Source organism: Pezoporus occidentalis, unplaced genomic scaffold (genome assembly GCF_034315485.1).
Source record: "Pezoporus occidentalis ecotype Australia unplaced genomic scaffold, CSIRO_AGI_Poc_V1 ctg11, whole genome shotgun sequence".
NCBI lineage: Eukaryota > Metazoa > Chordata > Aves > Psittaciformes > Psittacidae > Pezoporus > Pezoporus occidentalis.
The window spans coordinates 13,517,605-13,540,202 of record NW_026912886.1 but is presented as its reverse complement, the minus strand read 5'-3'; the positions used below and the strand labels follow the sequence as shown (position 1 = coordinate 13,540,202).

General features: G+C 38.3%; 1 long non-coding RNA gene across 1 annotated transcript; it reads right to left on the bottom strand.

Annotated features, from left to right (window-relative positions):
• Positions 1-715: 715 nt before the first annotated feature.
• Positions 716-22,558, bottom strand: LOC134170255 (uncharacterized). Its single transcript, XR_009967177.1, has 4 exons — positions 22,442-22,558; positions 21,637-21,706; positions 20,102-20,238; positions 716-1,730 (listed from the first exon to the last, which is right to left on the bottom strand). It is a non-coding gene; the product is annotated as an uncharacterized LOC134170255 (long non-coding RNA).
• Between the last annotated feature and the right edge of the window lie 40 nt (positions 22,559-22,598).

The following is a 22,598-nucleotide window of genomic DNA, read 5'->3' as shown; positions in this document are numbered from 1 at the left end:
CACAGCAAGGCATTTGTATACCAACTATGTGTCAGTTATTAGGTAGATTCCTGGCTCTGTGGGACAGAACTACTGGCACAGTGTAACCTCCCACTACCTCAGGGAAGACAGATTAGCCATAAACCAGTAGAGATATCGCTCTATGAATTATCTTGCTTTCTTTAGAGCAGAGGAGACCAGTGGTGTCTCCCAGAAATCGGTTCACTGCCCAGCACAAAAGCTTTGCCTCTTTGCCCCCTTCTCATGCAGAGAGAGGGGATGCTAACATGGTAAAATTCACTCCTGGGCAAGAGGCCAGAACACAACCTATGTACTATTAAGCCTTCAGAATAGGGTTTAAGTGGGACTTGAGTGGTGCATGAGCCTTTTGTTGGCTTTCTGCCCAGAAGTGAACTTTACCCACAGAGAATATTACATGTTGTCCATGCATTGTCTGCCATATATGGGTGCAATGCAATTACCCTTTGTCACCCTGACAAAACACCCAGCGTTGCTTAAACTGAGTTGTTCTAAATGATCTAGACCATTACGTGCCTGCAACACATAATACAACCAAGCAAAATACTACCAACACAGGAAGAAAGTATGTCTTTGTGGTGAAGGAAATCTAATTTTCTCAAGACTGCCACACCAACATGGTAAACAGTATGGGCCCTTATTATAGAAAGCTGTGGTTTCTTGCATTTACTTTAACAAAACAGTATAGAGATTTTCTACAGGTCTTTATTTTGAAATTACAAATGGAGTAGAACCTCATACTACTCATTTCATGTAGCATTCTTCATATTAAATTGTAGCTTGAAGTATTCCCACATTTTTCATTGTGCTTAATTTTATGCACATGTATAGCCCTTCAGATTCAGTAGAGTTGCACCAGCAGCAGAAAGAAATTAAATCACAGTATATGTCTTCAAAGGAGCAAGGCCCAAAGTTGTACCTGCATTCCTGAAGCGAAGGCTTTTCCTTTTGTAAGTTTTCCATGAGTATTTTTTTTTGTTTTGGCACTAGAGCTGTCTCTTTCCTGATTGACTCATTTTTCTTTGAGAGTTGTTTAGGTAAGATACTAAGGTTAGAAAAGACAAGAAACAAAGGTTTAATGACTTGCAGAAATATGCACAATACAAGAGAAATACACACATCCTGGACATTTCCTAGCCTGATATAGTCTGAGCTGGAAAAAGGATGATGGGGAGGGAAACAGAATTGGGAACAAGAAACATCAGATGTCCTGGAAGGAATAATAAATCATATTTTGTTATTGTAAATTCTACTGGCAGCTCTTAAATGTGACCACAAGTCGTATCTTTGGTATATAGTGAAGGGATCCAGAACTGCTGACAGGTTCACGTATACCAAACTGATTAACACTTTATATCACATAAGTGGTTATTAGGAGCTTTGAATCTGAGTTCCTACATTGCTTTTCTTCAAAGCAAGCAGCTGTATTTTTTTGTTCTGATGATACTTTCTGTAAATGGCATGTGGAACCTGATGATTATCATTCATTTTTTAGTTAGCAGATGGCTTCCAGAAGCAATTCCTTAAAAGTTTCCTCATTTATAAAATATGAAGTGGCTGACCTAAGTTAAACCAATTAGTAACTTTCCTTTATCATTTTTCCAGGTGCTTTCTTCATTAGGAGATATCAATCAACTACAGGGCAGTAAACATGCTAGTTCTGGAATTTGTGGAATGCCCAGATCATCAATTGAAGTACACGCAGTTCACATCTGAAATATTAGCAGTTCAGAAATCCATTAAGATCAGTATCAGATGAGTTGTTATAATACCCATATTGAAATGTGTTTCACAGATTCAGCATGTGACACCTTGGAACTGAAAGAAAATATTTGCTGTTACTACAATGCTCATACAAAAACTCTAGACTCCATTCCATGGGCAAGAGAAAATGTTTTTCACCTGGAAAATGTTCCCTTTTAGTAATACCATCCTCATTAAAAATGTTCAGTTAGTTTCTTCAGCTGTTCTGTATCTCCAGGTACAGAAGGTAGAGAAAATGCTTCAGGATGAAAGCATTCTTACACAATGCCACTGAAAAGTAGTTCATCTATTTGTTAAAAACTTTTTATTTGGTTTCTACGACCAGCATCTTTCAAGAACATTCCAGTTTCAGTTTCAAAGAAACCAAAGCCACATTATTTGAAAAAATGTACATAACTCAGACCTTTGGCCACTGTAGATTAGTAATGCCAGATGTGATTCTATTGGTAGTTCTGCATAACTGTATCATACACCTTTATAGTCTGAAAATTTCAGCTTTTTGATTACACCGGAGTGGAATGCAGCTGTTGGATTTTATATCAAGTAGAAAGGAAAAGAATCTGTATATTTTCTGAATTGAGAAACATTAGTAAAGACCAAAATCCTGATTCTGCAAATTTACACAATCAGGTAAAGCTTTGACTCATATAAAGAGGATCCTGGCAGGATCAGGCCAACCATTCACCAGAGATGTTGATGTAATAATTGTGTTTTGGAAAAAGGCAGGTTAAAATGATAAATGTCAAATATTAGTAGTTCTTTTTAAAAAGGCATCTCCCCTGACACTTCACCCTCATCCCCTGCTCTCTCCTCCACAGATGACAACGAGGTGCACAGTAAAAGAAATTAAGATGATAGTGTGTTGACAGGAGTAAGGACCCTCCAGTTTTCATCCCTGCAGACAACAGAAATGACATCACGTCTCCTCAAGCTGACACATTAATAAATTTAGTATCACCTGAACTTTTCTGGAAAGGAGAACCTTTTACACCAGCAAGTTATCTGGTGTCAGTAATAATAGGATTCTATATCATATTCTGCTCCATATATGATGGCAGAATTACCTTTTGGGCCCTAACAAGTTGACAGGGGTTCATTTTGCTTCCTCTTTTAATGACATCTTCTTTGCAGGTGAACCACAGATGTAATGACTTCCTCTTTTGCTTCTGAATACTCCTGAAATGTCATCATGACCCAAGACATCTCAATCTGGCTTAATGCAAACAGGAAGCAAAGGGTTTTTAAAGGTGAAACTGATCTTGCTAATGAAGAAGTATCACTCTTCATCTGGACAGGGAGCACAAAGCTTGTTAGATCGAGCTAAGTGAATGTCACAGGTTAGAGTTCAAGCATAACACAGAATTGTGACTAAAGATGTTATCGTCTATTTGTGTAGAGATACACAATCAAAACAAAGTAATACAAGTCTAAACTTAAGTGTTTGGGAACAACACAGCAAGATGGGAAATAAACCTTTGCTGGAGAGTCAGCATTCTGAGGACCTTAATCATCAAAAGTTCAGACATTTTTAAAAAAGAAGATAATATGTAAGAACACGCTGTGGTTTTTAAAAAAAGAGAAGGAATAAACAGCAATAAGGAAATACTGGATTATTACAGTATAGTGTAGTATAGCCCATTTACTGCTCCAAGCTGGGGAATGAATGAAAATGTGTCTGATTTTTGTTTAGCTACAGCATCTCAGATGGTAAAAATGTTTTATGTTTGCCACCGAGTTGGGTTATTCCCAAAGTATATGCACATATATTTTTAATGCACAAAAAGAGCCAGCTAGGAAGCTCAAGTAATGTGAGGGCTGGTTTTTAGTGCAAGTGGAAAGCAGCTTGCCTTTCAGGCATAGACAAAGCTCCTTAAAGCTGTTTGAAGCTTCTGTTGGGGGGCACAAAACCAAAACCGTTACCCAAGTACCAAACACATTCAGATCACCTTGATGACTGACAGTAGGCCCACCTGAACTACCTGCTCATCACAGCTTTTGTGGGAGATGACAGCCCTCTCATTGAGAAGTCTAACTAGTTGTGGAAAGAAAGCACTTACTTTCCAAGCTTTTGCTGACTGTATAGAAATGGCAGTGATAGCAAAATTCAGCTCATCTCTCTGCAGATGTTTCTTACATTTTTAATTCATTTAATAGTGTTCTGTTTACAGTCCAGGTCCTGATGATACTCTTCTATTTAAAGCAGTCCACTGTTTCCAGGATTGCAGGATGTCTCAGATGGGCACATTGTGTGAATGGGCCCAGACTGAAGCTAATGCAGAAATTGTTCAATGATTCACCAAGAGAAAATAAAAAAACAAAAGCCTACTGGATTCAAACACTTGTCTGATTCAGGGAACATTTTAAAAACACCACATGAATATTTTAAGTGCCAAAACTAAAATGGAGATTTGAAAATAAAGGCTCAGATTTTCACAGGAATATTTGCACCATTCGTGTAATCTTTCTGTCAGCTTGAAAACAACTCTGTTCTTAGTATGAAGGTATATTTCAGATAGTCTGATTTAAGATTTTAGGCAGAATATTTTTTGAAACATATTTTTAGAAGACACTCTGATTTATAAGAACTTTTCCTTATTTACTCTTGTTTTCCTGAAGATGCTCAGTGGAATTAGCTAATATAGAATGTAAAATCAAATAAGAGAGGATCTAGAAAGAAGACTGGCTGTTTTTAAGAACAGTATCTGTGACTAAAGATGATGAGCCCAATCCCTGACTGAAATCCATGAAGGTCCTTACACAGAAATACATAAATTAAACTGCATCATGGCCAATTTTACCCAAAACAATGAAGTCAGTGTTTACATTAAAACTAAAAAATTCTTTGTGTATCAAATCTTTCTACTAAAGGACTCAGATGAACAAAATGGAACAACTGGGTGTTGTTCACCATAGCACTGGGTCAACTTTGCAAAAACTATTCAGCAGAGTTCCTTAGAGGTCACCACAAAAAATGACGGAGGCAAAAGAACAGTGGGTTCAAGAATCAAAACTCAGTTACAGAGCCCAAAAATCTGGTGGTTGGCTTCTCCATGCCATCTAGATAAGAAATGGCTTAAAATATATCAGAACCTCACAGAAGCACTGTAGTTCCTTATTACACAGCTGGAAACAAAGAACAGCTTTTATGCAACAGCGAAAACTTCCAGGCCATACATCATGCAGTGGACTGATGCTAAGAACAGCCTTTATTCATTCTAAATCAATGAGTGCTATAGAACGGGTGATAAACTTGCATGTCAAACTCTAAAGTTGCTATTCACGCTGCCTTATGAAAAAGAAGGTGGTTGAATGTAAGATTTGATTATCTAATACCCGATACAACGCAGAAAATGTAGTACCTTCTTTCTCGCATGTCTGAGGTAGAGAAATTGGCTAATGAGTTTAATCCACTTACCTTCAAAGAAAAAGTAAAGTATTTGCACATAAGTTTAAATGAATTTTCAATTAACAAATTTATGAGTCACGGCCTCTGTGTTATTTTAGGAAAAACAAGCAATTACACTTAGTTCTAACAGGTGGAGTAATGACTTTTTCACCTGTCAACTGACAGCTTAAAATTCCCACACATGTAGCCCATTTCTGTTTCATCTTTTCTTTGAATTTCAGCTGCTTTGCTTTTCAATGCCTGTGCTTTGCTGGTGTCTCCTTTGTGTCTGAAACTCTCACACTGAGTTCCGCCTCTTTGGTGCTGGGCTTTCTTTTCACAGTGACATTTCAACATAAACAGTCAATATTCATTACCTCAAAGGAGACTTCCCTCCTATTGCTGACCAATTAAATACCAGCTGAGTTAGGCAGACAAAGGTAAAGAAGCTGTAACACAAGGCTGGCTTGTAGTATATTTCTTCTTCCCTTAACAGAAAAAAAATGTATTCAAAACAAAGGATTGATGATATTCGGAAAATCCGAAGCAGAGCAAAACAGTTTCTTCACAAGTTATGATCCTCCTTTTTATCTTGCGTGGTCCTTTCTAAGTGTTATTTAGTCTGTAGGCAGGAAATGATGCATATGTATCACAGGGACAAAGACCACAGGTATTCCTGTACAATCCCAACTTTGATGAAATAACAAGGATGCAACAAAAAAAATAACATCTAATGCTTGATGCCAGGAGAAAGGGCTTTTCTCTTTTCGTCTCTGAGATGTGAATGAGATCCAGATGTGTTTTGAATGTTATTGTATTACATGCAGTTCAGCAAAGGCTGCTTCTTTTTGTATTATGTAAGGTTCAACTCTGAGAAGAAAAATGCCCACCTAAATAGATCATGAGCAGGGGTGAAGAGGTACACTAAACTTATGGCTGACGAGAATAGCCTACTGACAGACTGCCTGGAGGCTGATAAACCTCCTTCTCTTCCACAGAGTGGGAGGGGATGGGTATCAGTATCATTCACTGTCTCCAAAACGAAGGCACAGCCTTTAGGGGAAGGAACAGTTCTACCCATAACAATGCAATTCAAGCATTCAGAGAGTTTCACCTGCAAAGTACAGGAGCACTGAATCATAAAAATACCTAGCTGAAAAGGGCTCTGAGATCATCTATATTGCATACGTGCCTCAAGGCAGGAGCACATGCCTGAACTATTCCTGATATATATTTGTCCAACCTCTTGTTGAAAACCTCCAGCAGCAGAGACTCTGCACCTCCCTTGGCAGTCCATGCCAGTGCTTAACTGTGCCTACCAGTTATTAAGTTCTTCTTGCTGTCCAAAACAAGATCCTTTTTGCTATGAATTAAGCCTGTGTAAACCCCAATTTTCACATACCTAAATAGAATCCAGAGAGAAGACCAGTGGTGTTCTGGCACAATATTTTTCAAAGACTTAAAGGATATGCAATAGGTGTTAGGTGATGAGGATGTTTGGAGAACAATTTTAAAAAGTACAGCAGTGATTTATAACCTGAAACAATGCAGAAACTTAATTATTTGTCTTAAGAAATGTATTAGTAGAATAACATAGCACAGAGAATGAAACGGCTTGGAATATGAGGGTACAAAGATCAGCAGCAAATGTGACACTAACAAAACAGAGTCTGAAATCAAAGAACTTAATGATTGCTCAGTACAAGATCAGGCTGAATTGTCACAGTTTGAAATAGCATGTTTAATGATATTAAATAGTTCTACATTTGTACAGGAAAGTACAAGCATTTTTTTTCCTTCTTCTGAAATAGGGAGAGATTTCTATAGCACAAAAGGGCCCAATCCCACAGCCTAACCTCAGTGGGAGGTTTGCTTAACCAAGAAATGAAGTGTCAGGCTTTCTCAGAGGATAAAAACAATACAAAGAATTGGTGTAGATGCTTTATGTAAAGGTAACAGCTTGAATCCCTGAAAGCATCCAAATGATTTTTACTTAAATGGATGTGACATTGCCAAGAAAGAAACTTTATCCTCATGAGAGATCTTTATTAGCCAGGGTACTTAACCCTAAAGATGAGGAGAATTTAATAATCTGAGGGTTGTTTTCTCCTCTTTCTTTCATTTGTGCAACCAGCAGCTAGAGGGCACAAAAGAATGCTTTTACCTTATGATCTATCATATAAAAGACCTCTACAGACTGAATAAACAAAAAAGAAATCAGTGCTAATATCATAGTATAGCACATATTTTGTTTAGAGTCTTAATTTGTGTTCTCTTTTGCAAGAAGCAGTAGCAATTCAGAGAGACAATGGCATGACAACACAGAAGACTAATCAAAGACCTTTATCCCACTAAGAATATGTATTTAAACCCCAGAGCATAGCAGGTGTTTCACACTGCATACACTCTCTGTGGGTATGGTCATCATTACTTGTCTTAACTGTTTTGCAAAGCTCTTTGTTTAAAACTAATATAAACACATATTTAACCTCCTTCATTCTTACATCTTAAATATTAATGCTGTCTGTGATTCTGCATTAATAACAGTTATTATTTGTGCATTAATAAGGAGCTTACAAGAATAAACATGGAAGTCATAGTGCAGTCTTCCTGTCAATTAGAATGAGAGTCAGTTGTAGTTGCAGAGTGCTTATCTTATCATTTCACTCAAGACATTCCCAGGTCCATGGATCTGATCTGAACAGCTCCAGTGATAATAAACATGTAAGTACACAAAAACCCATCATGGCAAGAAAGCTACAAAGGAGGTTATCAGTGAGTTGCCAGTTTTGGAATCCCTCACTTTGGAAAGAGCATTATCACCATAAACGAGGTCATTTATGTGGACAGTGTGAGCACAGAGCTTGACACTTTTCCACCAGAAATCCTAATAACCCCAGGAGGGGTCACATCTGTTGCTGTACTGTAAAATGGGGTGGACCTTAATAGCAACCTGTGTATTTGTATGTGTGTATATATATACATATAGCTAAAAAGCAAAGCAAAACAAAGACCCTTTCCCTTCACCCCTAATGAACTGCACCAACCCCTTAGGCTGAAATGACTTGGATCTGGATAGAGTGCCATTTGCCAAATTGTAAATTGCCTACATTTATTTTGGGAGTGCACTAAACAGAGTGCTAATTGCCTTGTTTAGCACTTTCCCTTCTTTCATTTGCACTGGTGTAAAATCTTAGTAAATTAACTCAGGATTTTATTATGTAGGTAGCATTTGAACAACTGAATCAGTGAGAAAGCAGCATCAAAGGACTGATAAAAGAGGAGTTGACTCTACCCAGAATGCCATTTATATGTCCCTTGAATTAAAAAGGATGAAATTAACTTTTAATCCTTTTGCTTTTCATATAGCTGATCTTAATATAACATGTATTACTCAGTCATTTTATTTGCATTTACTCATTTTAAAATGTTAATAACTGTGCTTGCAAGCTTACTGTATGGGAAAGTGCAATTGCTTGTATTCATATACATAAGTGTGTAGGATTCCTTAGTAATTTTTTTGAACTGCAGCCAAACACAGACTTGAGGCTTCTGTTTATTGTCAGAGAAAACACCCTGAAGAGCAATTCCCATCTAACTGTTCAGTGGGCTATGCAAAATTAGCTGGTGGTCTCACACTTGTCCATAGCACTGATGGTATCTTATTTTTATATGAAGTCCAAAGAGAAAATGGGGGGGGGGGGGGCTGGAAGGGGAATGATCACTGTATTTGCACCTCTGCAATAATCTGCTTTCCCACAGGGAAATAAGAAAGATATCATTTATTCTAGGGAAAAAAAAAAAGTCAATAACATTATATATAAACAGGGTGTCTTGCACCAGCTAAATTTCCCTTTAAAAGGCCAAGGCTGAGGATTTCAATGTGGAAACACTATTGCTCATGAACGCAACTTCATTACAAGAAAATGCAGACTGAAGACCACAGAGCCAGCACCTGGGAGATGCCGGTTCTGCTCTGAGCACACCTACTGAAAAACTGCTATCTTTAAGCGATTAATTTCAGCACTGGGGAAGTACTTGGGGTGTTCTACTGACCGAACCTTGATTTTTATACGTTCAGAAAAGCCAGAACTTTGTCTTCAAATGCAGCCAAAAGGCTCAGAGGTGCAGAAATGATCTATAAAATCCTGTTTGCCACTGCCACTAAAACACTGTACTGCCAAAGTTTTATTTACTGTCTTCTCCTTTCAGTTTACTGTCCTTTCAAATAATGTGTTTGGGTACATGAGGAGCTCAGAATAATGAAAAAGTATTAAAATTAGTTTACTAACATTAGAATTAATTTAAGAAATAAATAAAATATTGCTGAAAAGCAGTAAGTAATGTTTTCTTAGTTTCTGATACATTTTAAGGCTAGTTTTCTGACTATTCTCCCCTCAGTACTTCTGATTGTGATGGGAATGAGAAACATGAAACAACTTGCTATCAAAAGTTAGCATGTCCTGAATCCTTCCCTTTACATGTAAGTAACACATTATACCATTATTTGCAGGTGCCCAAACCTCTGGACCTTAAAGTACCTAACAAAACAGGAAAAGGGGATTGCTCTACAAAGCAGCTTTTCTAGTGTTATTTTTTGAGCTCAGTTTCCAAACCAGTATGCTCTGGGAGGATTCCAGATGAGTATCTGAACTTTTAGATGCTTCTCACAACTGAGCCACCAAGCCACTTGATGTAACTCTAGTATTATTTAACACATGGCTACGCCGCTGTTAAGTGCTGCACCAATAAAATAATGTACGATTTAGCTGCCAACAAAACAAATCTTTTGTAATGATTTTCTCTACATAAATTTTGGTTAAAGGTCCAGAACCCACTCCTTACATTACAAAGGTAAAGGAAGCCAGGCCATAATTTTCCATGACAGCACATCCAACCACACTACTTGGGACCACATCATCTTTCTGAAAGAGTCAATGAGTAGGAAAGAAGTAGGTTATAGGTTTATTTTTATCTGTGCAATGTATCACGGTTAATTACAGTGTGATATCCCTGTTACTGCTATTTTTTATAAGTAACACATAGCACTCATCTAGAACTCCATGATGTTCCCTGCTAATAGCATATGTAATGAAAATTTAGACTCTGCATCTGGAAGTTTGTCATTATAATCGAAGAGCATTGAATTTAAAGTATTGAAGAACAGACAAAATGAGCACCAGAAGGAAAGCAGCCACAGACCACATACAGCTATGATTCTATGATACAAGCATAGTCTTCCCTCAAGGTGCTGCATTAATCTGGCAAGACTAAGTTGTTCCATCAATTCAGTGAAGTGAGCTGCTGAGCCCATAGAGGAGGCAAGTACATTTACTTGTGAAGGGAGAGCTAGGACATGGGTTGAATAGTTCTCAAACAGAAGTACTCAGGAGCCTAAGGAGATGACTTTTGTTTTAACCGATCTCCAGTGTTTGTCCACTTAGAGTTTCAGGAATATGCTTTTAATGAGTTAATCTAAGGAAATGGAACAAAACAACTGCTTCAAGAAAGTCCTTTCTATTTTAGTATTTAATCACAAAAAAAACATTGAATGCAGCTGAAAAAATACACAAAGGGGAACTCTGTTATAAATATAGCACAAAGATTTTTAGGTTCTAATATAGTTCTTGATCTCGGGCATAACGAGTATGCTAAAGAATCTCCACCAAAACCTTCTATGTAGAGGTGATTTCACTTTGGAGGTGACCAGCTCCACTTTGTAACAGAAAACCAGTAATAAAAAAATATATTATCAAACTTAGGAAGTGCAAAGAACTTCACAAGTCTATCAATACTGTGCTTTCTCTGCAGTAATAGTTACTTCATATTGCCAATGGGATTTTCTCAAAAGACATAGTCTTTTAATTAGAAACAATTCAAGCATGATGGTTGCACTAATAGCATAGAACTAACTCTGTGCAGGTGTCCTACAGGAATCAGTTTCGATAATCTCTCCTTATTCAACAGGCACATTTGTAACAAGAAGCTAATTTTTGGACTCAGTTCCTCCATTGCCATTCCTAAGCAAGTACTCTGCTGGAATACAAGGTATTTCCTTTCATAAACAAAATTTAGAATTTGCTTTATAGAACAAAATTGAATAAATAGGGATGAACTTAAGAATTTTATGAGGATCTTTTATTAGTTTTATATTTACATATTACTAACAAGCATCTCTAGCAACGATCACAACATATCCCTATTTAGTATATAGCTACACACAAGGACATGTATGCAAAAAATAAAGTAATAGAGTAGGATTTACATATAGTGTCAGAATTGTGGGTGGCATTTCCCTTTGCCTAAGAAGGACACTTTAGTTTTTAAGTATCAGTCATGTAGTACCTTCTACTTAAGAATACTACCTCATTCACTGGGGTATCTTCCAAAATAATATGGCTTAAGGAGGCTCTATACATCAATACAATGAAATTTTGTCTTATTCTCATTCTTTAAACACTATTTTATTTAAACTTTTAAACAAAATTAGTGCAACCTGGATGTACAGGTAATATTTTTTGTGTTAAAATAGTCAGAAAGCTGATTAAGTCATGAACTAGTAATGAAATGTTATAATGTAAAGCCTTAAGAAACTGAGGCATGAGCATAATTGAGAGAAAAGCCTTCAGTGAGAACAAGATGATAAATACACCTACTACTGTCGGATCAGCCTTTGGCAATAGCGGAGGATACAGGAGTGGTTCACTGAGAAGTGACTGTGTAGTAGCTGTTCTGCTCACCTGGATTTTTAGGGACATTGTTTTCTGTCTTGCCACAGCATTCCATTTGCCCCCCTCCTTGGTTCAGTTTCACATGGATATTTTAACTCATTCAAATCATTGTGGTACCTGGTAAATAAAGCACCCAATTTTAATCTGTCCTAGTAGTTGTGATGCTGAGTCAGCAGAACTTTGAGATGACTCTGCCTGCATCTTTTTCTTTAAAGGGAGCACACCAAGAATACAGCACTATCTTTGTAAATACCAGAGTGAGCTTTTCTTGAACCAGACACAAGAACAAAGAACTTTTTCAAATGAAAGAAACCTCAGAAAAAATTAAGGACCACAAAAAGTGAACTAAAACCTGGGCAAAATTCTCTCTCTGCCTCCTGTGTCTTTACGAGGTGGGTCCTTTCCCTCAAGGCTTGCTCTCAGATCAGCGGCTCAATGACTTTCTAAATGTTGACAAGTTACACGCTGTCCCCTGGCTCCCTAAGGAGCACTGTGTTTTCTGCGCCTCAGAGTCCCTTCTCCTCCTTGTCCTCAGCAGCACCTTGGCCTTAGCCCGTGCTGCAGGATCCCTTTTCCCCTACCTCATCTTCTGTGATCAGGCTCAGATGCTCTTGGGGAAGGAGTAATCTCCCCTTATTCCAGAGGGCTGGCACAGAAGACAGCAGTCAGGAGAAGTTAAACACCTCCCTATGGGAGCTTCACAGGCTGGCACGTGCATACTGGCTGACACATAATAAACTACCAACAAATCGGGTATAACAAAATGCAGTACCTCTAGGCTAATATTTCATGAATTACACATTTCAGTTTTCCAAGTCTGCAGGAAAGCAACTTTCCACAATGGACCTGCTGGAAACCCTGCTTTGACCTGAAGCCTGAGGGAGGCTGTGGGTGACCTCGGGGGAGCCTGGACTTTAGTCCCTGCTCTCAGCAGTACAGACCCTTACACATCAACACTAGCTATGAGATCAAGTCACAACATTGCCTCTAGACAACGCTGTCAGGTGAAGTAGGACTATTTCTCACCTACAAAGTACTTCATCCAAGAAATGCAATATCCTAATGGAGACCACTGAAAGTGCTTGGTATTATTTGCCATATTTCATGCCTGTAAATGATGGCACAAATCTCGAATGATTTACCCAGTGCTAGAAAATAGCTAGCGACAGAGATTACGTGGTGTCCATAGCTCCTTAGACCCATTCCTGATCCCCCAGCTGCAACCAGCGGTCCCTCCTGGTTGGCAGCATTTGCTGTCAGCCGCAAATGACAGCAGCACCAATGAGAAACGGTTCATGGAGGTTTGAGATTTCATTTTGGTGTGCAGGAAAATTAAATCTGCAGTTTGTGACTCTTAGGAAATTAAGTCTCTATTAGGAAAGGGTTAAAGACAGATTATGTAAATAGGGATATTGTTATTTGCCCCATATGTAGCACTGTGGAGTGAAGACTGCTTTCTTTCCCTATTTTTTTAAAGGCTTTTTTTTTTAGTTTTTCTTTTCCACAAATTGAGAGATTAACCTGGTCTCAATTGAAATGGCAGCCCATATCATACCTTCCCTTGATCTCACAGCATGGCTAATAACAGCTGGGGCCTACCAAGCAGGCTTCTTTATTTTTCCTTTATTGTTCCAGGCCACACAACCGTGAACCTTCAGCATGTTATGTACTTAAGCATGGTCAGGTTGATGTCATTATTTTCTTATTGTTGTGGAGCTCCCTGGGTGTTTGCCCATATTCATAGAGAGGGGCTTGTGTGCTCTTTGTAGGTTAACCTTTTAAAAAGGAGATGCTCGACCACTTGCAAATGTAGCCCAGGGCTGTGACATTGCACTAGGCCGATTGGTACGCTTCAAAACACATATTAGCACCGCTTGTGCTATTTCATCTTTCTTTTTAATTTTAGCCCAGTCTTGTTAGATAAATCTTATCTGTGCCACAAGTAAATGCTTGATAGAGCACATTTTTAAAGCCTTTAGAAGGAGGGGAGGGGGGAAAAGCGTGGTTTGTCTGGGTCACTGTGTGCTTTGTCTAAGTATAGGCATAACTTTGGCTAAGTATAGGCCAGTTTATCTGTTCGCTGTCCCCCCGTCCCACTCTCCAGCTACCTCGCAGCAAACAAGCCGTGAGCATTAGTGCTGAATTGTGAGAGCTACAGGGAAAAGTGCTTCTCTGCATGAACCATAGCCACATTTAGCTTTTACAATCCTATAAAAATTGGTCTACTCGCTATCAGTTCAGCCTAGAAAGCAAGCAGCAGCTCTGAATTGCCTCCAGCTTTGATGTAAGCACCCCCCAATATTTCCGTTTAAGCTACAATGGATAGAAAACACCTATAAAAATATTAATTAGCTCCAGTTGACACCAGATGCAGTTAATATACTGTGCACCAGCTCTGAAATACTAGAGTTTTTATTAGGTAAGCTAATGTTTATTGCAATCATTAAAGGCTGAGTCATAAAAGGCTGAACCTACGAAAGATGTTTCAGGTATTATTCCTCGCACGTATCAGATATAAGTTTGTTAAATCCTACTTCCAGGGTTAATAAGCTTGGAAGTTATATTGCAAATACAAGCTATGAAAGAATATCGCACAATGTTTTCATGCACTCAGAAAGCCAAACGTAAATGAGTAAGGGGATGAATCTCCACTGGCTCCAATGAATTTTGGCCTTGTAACTTTCAAACGAAGCAGATACAACCAGCAGCACAGATTACAGGCTTAATGTCTGTATTACTTCAGTAGTGTCAATTACGATAATGATAGTCCTGACACCAATGTATTCTCTGCTACAGTTTCTTTTGTAGGCTGGTTGATCCTTTGCTTTTTTAAACTAAGGGGTCAGGAAGGTGAGCTGTACAGCTGGGCAGCAAGCAGCCTTATGTATCTGGGTCACCGTCAGTGCCCCAAAGGTGTATCTTAAGTTACTTGTGTAATGGGAAGAGGAAGGCTGCCTGTGCTCGTACACATGAGGATTAGGTTTATGGTTACCACCAGTCTGGATGCACAATTTGCACCTTCTGTAAAACCTGGGCCACACAGGCTGGAGGGAAAACAAAATGATGCAGAGACCGTTATAGGATCAAGGTGGACTACATAGGGTTTCACACACATAGTGACACCTTTGGAACCTCCCTGTGTCTTTACCAGCTACAATCAGGATTATCCCCTTAATGTTTCTTTCAATTATTGTAGAAAAGACAACAAAAAATTAGGCTTATTTTTTTATCATTTTGGGGGTCCTGATTTTATAAACCACTTCAGTGTGTATATATATATATATATATATATATGGATGTCTAAGCATAAGGATGGGTTTGTCTGAATCCTTTGCACATTATCACATGGTGTGTTTAGTTGTGTGGATCATGGCTGTGTTGCCTCACTCTTCAGACTTGAGTTTATTGAGCCAAACCAATTCTCTCCCTTCTGTCTATAAGGAAAAAGCTTGAATACAACCCATTCCCATCACAAGTGCAAATTTCCCTGGAGAATCTGGGAAGCTAGGAGACAGCCAACATAAGAACTGTTTGAATGTCCAGGGATTTTGAGCCTTATGGCAGTTCTCCACACCCAGGCTAACATGGAGGCGGAGATAGTACTGAATTGCTACTGTGGTTCCCCCCCTTTTCATTTTCATATATTATTATTATTGTCAAAGGCCCTTTTAGTCTACAAGACAATACTCAGTAATACACTGAATTCATTTCTCTCTTGTGATGTTTTGTACTTAAAGCCATTTCTCTTCTGCAGTGCATGTAAACTTAATGTTCAGGTAAAACAGTTATTTCATCTTGAAAGTAAAGCCAAATACTTCTTTCTGTAATGAGACATTCTGAGTAGCTTACTTTAGTTCCCCAAAATATGTGTGCACTTATATGTATATATTAATAGGTAGACCATATATATATATGCCTCACTGAAATGTTGATGTGTAAGGCACATCATTACTTCAACTTGAAGCAAATTTGTAATTAGAATCACAAGTGAATAAAAGCAAAATAAAGTTCTCCCCTGTATGTATTTCAGTGGTGCTGTTGTAAAGAGTGACACATTGGTTTTGGCATACGGCACTGAACTGCAAATTCATTAAAACGTCATCAGTCTAATCTTTGATTATCTCAAGCAAGGTAGTATCCCCTGAATTGCTCTTTGTACACTTAAAATACTCCATTTACCTGAAGCTCAGTTTTTAAAACTACTTTAATCTGTTCCCAGATAAGCACAGTATTATTTTCTCTGAAGCCCTCCAGTATTTTATACCAAAATCTAAGATCATATTGGCTGGTGTATGAAGCCCATAAAAATTAAATAAACCCGTAGAAATAGAAAACCAAAATTTAGTCCAAGACCTTTTCTCATTCAAAATACTCTTAGTTCTCATAATTTTTTGTTGAACAAAAAAGGATTTCAAATTTTACTGACAAATTTCCAATGTCTCTTTTCAAGTCTTTTGGTTCCATCAAAACCGAAGGAACACAACAATATTGCCAAAAGACATTATTTACTATGAACCATGAGCTGCCATTTGGAAAATAGGATTTGAACAGGATGTCCTTTCAGGTAGCAGTGCACTCTGTTCATGACTCCGTAAGATCTTTACATATTTTAAATGATATTCAGAAATATGCTTATGCTTTTTTTTTCTTATAAGATCTTTATCTGAACTCTTTTAACAAAGGTATTATGCTAAGTATAAAAGCTGTCCAATTTTTTTCCAACCTTTTGCTTCTCTCTAAACCACAGTCATTTTGTTAGACATTGAAAATGTCTTGATTTAGTTGTCTTGCTATTTTGGGCCTGTCCTGCCCCCTGCAGTGGTAATAAGGATGGGGCTTCCTGCTGGGTCCTGAAGAATACCATTTCACGGCCGCCACATAGCTGGCGGCTTTTATTTATGGAGCCAAGAAAATGAATGGGTATTAGTGTCCAAACATTTCAACATGCTCCTGTGGCCATGCACAAAAGGGACTGATTTGCAGCAAATTTCCACTTATTTTCCAAAAGTATTTACCTTGCAGAAGCTTGGCTGATCGCTATAATGGCATAGCAGAGGGGAAAAATGACCATTTCAGAACCCAATTTTTATATATGTTTCTGAACCTTAAAAGTGCTATACTTCTTCTGAATGAAGATAATACTCTTGGTTGCTAGGCTTTTATGGATATGTGGCTAATGCCAGCCCTTTCGTCATGTGTGCCTTTGCAACACATGAAATAGGCATTACCTAAAAGCAGAAAGCGTCCCTTGCAATGGGGACGGCTTGGGTGAAGGTTCTTGCAAAAGACCAAAGTTAAGGTTCTTTTAAGCACTGTGAATGGCACATCCAAGAGGCGTTTTCAACACCTGTACTTTTACCTTTACCTGCTGGGGGCAGCACAGGGCGTATTTTACACCTTAACCTACCCCAGGTAATTTGGAGAAGACTTTCAATCTGTGCTCTGCTGGGCAACTACGTGAAACCTGCATCACAACACGGTATAGACCAAAACTGGCGAGATCTGCAATGTCCTTTAAAACACTGAAATTTAATAACCATGACAGGTTATCAAGATACAGCTGCTGGAAGTCCTGTCCAGACTCTGCAAAGTTCACAAATGCAATTCAAAGTCTTGTGCTCATGTCTTCTGAAATAGTTTCACATGAGGTTTGTGGCAACAAACTAACTGCAGCAGATATGTGGGTGTTAGATGATATAAAGGCTTAGTTAGATAAAATTAAGACTATTTTTAGTTCTGCAGGTGTTTGCAGGTACCATACTTTAGGTGCAATTTCATGTATACACACACATTGGTAGAGATTGTATGCCTGAAGATCCCCACCATAATATTTATAGGAAAACAACAACAAAAAGAAAAACCAGATTACTTGTACTATAACATCATTGCTTGGAAGTTCCCAGCAGGTAAGATGTGAAGTCTAGATAATAGAATCACACCACTACACTAGCTGCTATACAGGTTTATGCAGGTCACCAGATATTGCAGTCTGCAACCCCTGAGTGCAAGTTTCAAAAGAAACAATACACAAAAGGAAGGCTTGTCCATTTTATATTTGTTTTATTAAGATATCATTCTAGGTATAAGCCGCATCACCGCAATCTATGGATGCCTCAACCTGCGTTGAAATGGAAAACTAACACAAATTATTTCTAGGTTGACTAGCTCCATGTTGTATACGTATTTGTTGCTTTTCATCCTGGAAAGCTATCTGGCAATTATAACAACACTGCTGATTTAGCTCCTCATCGCAAGTGTACCTCTTTTCCCCCAAAAATCAGTTTATACAAATGACAGCACCAAAACAAGTGTTCCATTTCACCACAGCGTCTGAATACTTTACAGAGTAAATAAACTCATAAGGAAAAAAACCTTATGCAGCAGCACATCTGGAGCTGCTTCATAGTTACAGCAACTGCTCCTTATTCCTTCACTTCCTATTCAGATTCATCCCACTCAATATCTCTGTCTCTTAAATCTATTCTCATTCAAGCAATCCCAGACAAACTGTACACAACATGGGTAAATCCTCTGACAAACAACTTTACCTCCTCCTGTTATCCTGCCTTCCACTGCTGGTATCAGTTTCACTATATATATATGAAAAAGAGATGGAGGAATGAGGTGGAGGAATAGAGAGCAAATAGTCTCATCTGTTTCAAAATCCTTCAAACTATGCATGAAGCATACCAAGAGCAATGGATACGTGACAGATGCTCTTTCCTTTTCTTGCTCCCTAGAGTTTTACAAGATTTTGCTCCTCTTCACATAGATATAACACATGCCAGAACAGTATGTAGGAAGGAACAAACACAAGGTGCATCTGGAAGTATATCCACGAGTCTCAAGGAAATGAAAGACCCTTTCTGTACTCCTCAGCTTCTCCCACTGGGGAATGGATATAACAAGGTTCGCAAGAGAGTGTTGTGAGGGTCTGCTATGAATTCTGGACACACTGAGTATATTTAAAGTTTCCACTCAATCTCTGGTCCCTCCTGTAGGTGTGTATGATACTTAAATGAAAGCCTTAGAATACCTTTAGTAACTACAAATTACTTCACAGCTAAGGTAACAATTTAATTTTCAGAAGCAATCAAGGCCAATCAAACACCAGACACGAGTGACCTGTTTTATAACAAACTATAATTTTAAACATTTTAGAAAGAAGAAGATGCCATTAATCTCCCTGGCTCATAACAGTGCAATTAAGATGGTGAATTAGTGAATTATTGTAGTTTAATATGGCTAAGAATAAACTGTTCTGAAAACTTGCAGAAAGTATAGAAAACTTGATTTAATTGTAGTGAAGGAGACAAACTTTAACAAAGCTGAATACCTTGCACTCCTTTTTGTTCCCTTTTGTTCCCTTTTTTAATGTACCTTGGTTTAGTCAATGATTGAGAAAGCATCAAACCCAGCTCAAGGTCCTTTTTTCAATCATTAGAAGTGAATCATCTTGAAACCCCCGTTTATTAAGAAAGTTTAAACTTATCAGGTTAACACCAAAAAAGAGAGTGAAAGAGGGAAAGAAAGAAACAAATTTTCCTTTTTCCCTGGGGTTAAGAATTACTTTTATCTGACAATGGCTTTGCATGTTATAGCATTAATTTTGCAATAAATTATAGCGCAGGTGGGTGGAATTACTCACATTGCTTGACCAAAGTGTCTGACCTACCCAGACCTCTGATTGATGAATAGTTTTTCATTTTGTTCTACTGGTCCTATCAGACAAAATCGAAAAACTGGGTGAAAAAGATCCTATTTCATGTAATAGCATTTTGTTATATATCATTAGCACTTAATTCTGTCACCAGTGCCATGTCTGTGTTAACTAGGCCTTTCAACTTAATCCTTTCACACCTCAATGTGACATAGAAGGATGTCATGAGGTTATGAAGGGAGAAAATTAGAAGGGCCAAAGCCAACTAGAACTTAATCTGGCTACTGCCCTAACGACAATAAAAAGTCTTTCTAGACATACATTAGTGACAAAAAGAGGGCTAAGGAGAATCTCCATTCATTATTGGATATGGAAGAAGCATATTGACAAAGGATGTGGAAAAGGGTGAGGTACTTAATGCCTTCTTTGCTTCAGCATATAATAGTAAGACCAGTTGTTCATGTGGATGTTATCTCACTGTTATTGCTACCCAAGGTACCCAGATTTAATTTAGTTCAGATACATCTATCTGTAGTATTATACCGCTTTATGGCTGTAGGCAGTGTCAGAAGTTTGAGCTTGCTCAGGACATCTTTCCAGCATGACTAGTAGATTTTGGTGAACTTTACACATTGATTGTTTCAATTTGGGCCAGAACTCACTCAGAAGTCCAAGCTTGCCTTCAAAGCACAATAATTAAATGAAAATCTGAAATCAGCTGTAGGTCTAGAAGAAGGTCTAGAGCACTACAAGTTAAGTTCAGACTCACCTTATTCCCAATATGTTGTGGCTCCTGTCACACTGCTCCAACCAGCATGGTAGAGAAGACAATCATATACATGGCTTGAAACTTTCAATGTCCACCCCATAAAGCTTTGTGGCAACATCACAAGCTCTACATGGTCGGTTTTATGAGCAGGGCAATCATAAGAATAAAACTCATTCTAATGCAAGTACATCTCATTTTGACTTACCAGTGACTTACATGAACCCTTGCTCCATCTGCAGCTGTTTATAACTGAATTGAATTTCAGTAAAGACAGATGAAGGGCAAAATATCCAGTGAGCTGGCTTGGCTTTGCAGCTGCAGTTTTGTTATTGCCAATATTACTGCTTGCAAGGGAAGAATGAGGCAGCAACTAATAAGCAACTAATAAACTAATAAGAGCACATGGTTCTGGTAGCAAGAATTTCAGTGGGTGGTAAAGCTGATCAAAATATAGAAGATAGGTCTGTGAAACAGTAAATGTTCTATGTCAAAGGGCTCTTAACTTATCATTTTTTCATCTTTGTCAACTAATTTCCATGACTTAATTAGAATCAGAATGTACCTGTATGAAATACTTATGTTCTGCAGAAAAATACATTTCTTGTGTGGTAGTTCTACAAATGCACAATGCATAACAATTTCTTACAGATTTAAACTACTAGATCATGCTGGTACTGTTGTACTTGTTCAGATTATCCTTGGTGCATGGCATACCCTCCTACAGTTAATTTGTCAGATCATCCCATAACATATCTTATTTCAGTTTGGAAGAAGTTTGGTTCATCTCAAAACCGGAGTTCATGGAAGAGGAAGGGATCAACTCAAACGTCCCAATTACAGGATCAGGGTCCTAACTTATTAGGAGTTTTATTTTTATGTTTCATGCTACAACAGCATTTAACCATGTTTTGCACATACTTTTGCTTTTCAACCAAGGACTATTGTTTTGCGTCCCTATCTCTGTCCCCTTCCTCACTGTTTTGGGGCCAGCACGCTGGGTTTTGTGCTGTTTGGACTGCAAGTTCTTTGAAGCATAAACTGGATATCCCTTAACTAACCAATGATGTGTTTAGGGGAGCAGGAGGTAGATAGCAGGCAAAACTGGCATTTATGTCATCTTTCTTTCTATAGAAGTAGCTACCACTAGTTTTGAATATCCTGTTTCTGACTTTTACCCCAAGTACAATTCCTCATTTCGTTGGATTTTCTTTCACTTTTCCTTTCAGGTTTTGCCCTTAATGGGTTTTTGACACCTAGCATCTGTCTGGAGTCTTTAGTCCGAATTAAAGTTACATTGAAAGGGCCTTACCTCAGTCACAGTGAATGTATATCCAGAGACATTCCACTGGTTCCATTGGCATCAGTCCATATGTTCACAACTGTAAAGACATGAAAAAAATCTGGCCTCTGATATGAAAAAGGCTATTTATGCACTTTCACAAAGGACAAAAGTCTTGTAACTTTGGGTCTATACAGAAATGAGACACAAATATGTTAGTGAAAAGCCCCAAGTTTTCTAAATGCAGATGAGTACAGATTAAGAAAGCAGTAATTAATTTCCTTTGACCTCAAGCTGAAATTCCTTTCTAAAGCTGTCATAAAGAGAAAGAGGCCAGAGAGAAGAAGTGAAACTGTGTAACAATGCAATTAAACCCTTGTAATGAGGTCAGCCATCGGACTTGTTGCAACTGATATCATTATAGCAATGAGGAGGCTTTATACGATGGCCTGATTTTTTACAGGATTCATTTATTTCTTTAACTCTTTAACAGTCAGATATGGATTCTATAGCACTATAAAATAATGGTTGGTAGTGACCAGAAGAGTAGGCACAAGCTTTATTGTCTTAGACACCATTTCATAAGTTCTGGTAAAGAATGCACCAAAAAACCCTCAGTGACAGTGGAATACAGGACAACTTGGAGAGAGACAGCCCTTCACTCAGACTCGGTGTTGTATCTGCTATTAGAGCTTCCTCCCGGAAAGCACCTCCACTCCCTCCAACAATGGGAGAGAGTAACTTTTAGCAATCCACTGACAATTGATGGGTAATCCTTGACTCATGAGGGAGTTGTGGTGCTCAAGGAAAACATGAGCAGGCCTGTAGGACTCACCTGAGCCAGAAAGAATCCAAATTAGTCTCAATCTCACTGGAAACTTGTTTACCCATGGAGGGTGCTGGGAAAAGAGTTTGCTCCTTTGGAAGAGTATTCATTGGCTTCATGTGGTCTGCAAATATAAGTTTTGTTTGTCTGGTTAGGCTTTAAAAAG